Raw genomic sequence first — 2,250 nt, 5'->3', positions numbered from 1 at the left:
GAGTTTGATACAAGTTTCTCTTCTACTCTAGGAGCCCTCATGTGATGAGCAGAGAGAGAAAATGGCAAAAAGAGCAAGGAATTACAGCAGTGAGGACCACGTGTGTGATTTCCCACCACGGAGGCCTCATCAGTTTTTCTACTTGAGCATTGGTTTCCTCACCTGTGGAGGAAACGGGGTGTTTGCCTTGGGCCAGGTCCCGCTTAGGGTTTCGGGGAATCTTTATTATTCTTGATCAGCCCTGTCAGTTTCATCTCATTCTCCGAGTTTCCCAAAGGCAAAGCGGAGGCACCGAGGGTGACCTGCCCTGAGTCACACAGCCCCGGGCGGACAAGGGGACTGAAAGCATCGTTACGTAGCGATGAAAGCGATGTTCTTGAGGCCCAGTACCTCGATCTACGACGTTCTCTGAGCGGGAAGCCGGCTGCGGGGCGGTCCGAGGTCCGGGTTTCAGCCCCCCCCCCCCCCCCGGATGCGCGGCCTGCGCGGGCTGAGGATCGCGGAACAGCTTCGGTTTTCCGGAGCGCGGAGCGCGCAGACTCGGAGAACGGAGCCGAGCACGGGGGTTCGAGGGGACGGACGCCCGCTCCGTGTGGTAGCGGAAGGGGGCGCCGAAGGGGGCAGGGCCTTGGGAGCGGGGGCTCGGCAGGGCGGGGTGGGGGGTGGGCTGTGCGCCGGGACGGGACGGCGGTCGGCGGAGGCGCTGACCCGGGAAGGGGGGACGGGGCTCCGGCATCTCGGGGCTCGGCGGGGCTCGGGCAGCCTCTGTCCTCTCGGACTTGGCTTTAGGAACGAGGCTTTAGGAACGGCCACCCCCACGGACATTCAGCCTGTTTCAGCCATTTGACTTCTCGGAGGTCAGCAGGGGTCACCAGCCCTCCAGGCCTTAGAGACGTTTCCTTACACGAGTCCCCCCAACAGCCAGGAAAGTGGGAGTGGATGCGGGGACAGAAAACAATTTTTAAAAAATTAACTTAAGACTCCCCTGAGTGGTTCAGTCTATGAAGTGTCCTCCTTCGGCTCACGTCATGACCTCCGGGTACTGGGATGGGGTCCCGCATGGGGCTCCTGCTCAGCAGGGTGTCTGCTTCTCCCTCCCCTTCCATCTCTCCCCACCACTCATTTCTCTCTCTCAAATAAATAAAATATTTTTTAAAAATTACCATAAGAGGTGCCTCAGTGGCCCAGCTGGTCAAGCGTCTGACCCCATCTCAGCTCAGGTCTCCATCTCACTGTGGTGAGCTCCAGCCCCACTTTAGGCTCCACATACACTTTAAAAAAAAATTAATGAGGGCAGCAGTTTAGCACGGCCTTCAGCCCAGGCCCTGATCCTGCAGTCCCACGTCCGGCTCCCTGCATGGAGCCTGCTTCTTCCTCTGCCTGTGCCTGTCTGTCTGTCTGTCTGTCTCTCTCTCTCTGTGTGTCTCTCATGAATGAATAAAAAATCTTTTAAAAAATTAATGAAATAAGACAGTCTCTGCACAGCCTAATGATGATCAAGTGCCATAAATTTAGGAATTTAATTAATCATTTGAATCTGACGTCCAAATGGGGGGTGGCAGTGAGTGATGTTTTAAGCTTCAAGAAGCTAATAATCTGATGAGGAAGGCACAGGTTTTTCAAGAATACAAACAACAGAGATATTAAACGTATTTTACTCATGGGGAGACCAGAGGGAGAATGGGGTTTGGGAGTCAAAGCCTGGGAATAATGGACGAAACAAGAGAGGGGCCTTGTGCAGATCAATCAATGATAATGGGTTCTGGAGTGCCTGAGCTCAGCCCCCAGCACTTGAGGTCCAAAGGTGGATAGTGTTGTAGGCAGGAGGGAGGAAGACCTGGGTGAGTCCCCCACCCCACCCCCCCACCCCCGGGGTGGGGGGGTGGGGTGGGGACCGACTATGTTCTGTAAGTGGGAAATCCAGCAATTCCTGGGCTCCAGGTCTGTGGCCCCCAGCAAGTACCCCAGTGAGCAGAGACTATTGAGCTGCTGGAATGCCCCTGAGCTGAGTGGCAAAGCATTTTTATTCTTAGAGGAATCTGTGTCTCCTTTCTTCATCCTTCTCAGGCCTGGGGCTTCAAGGGATTAAGAGCACTTTTAAAAGACCTGCATTCAGAACGGTGGATAATAACCGGAACATGGGCGGCCCTAGTGTTTCCCCTCCCTAGGCTGGTGTGTGGGGCCTCCTATACCAGATCTTCGACACTCAGGCCTGGGGTAACACCATGCCTTTTAACTTAGGCCAATCTG

Source organism: Vulpes lagopus, chromosome 10 (assembly GCF_018345385.1).
Source record: "Vulpes lagopus strain Blue_001 chromosome 10, ASM1834538v1, whole genome shotgun sequence".
Taxonomy (NCBI): Eukaryota; Metazoa; Chordata; class Mammalia; order Carnivora; family Canidae; genus Vulpes; species Vulpes lagopus.
Note: the sequence above shows the minus strand (reverse complement) of the source record.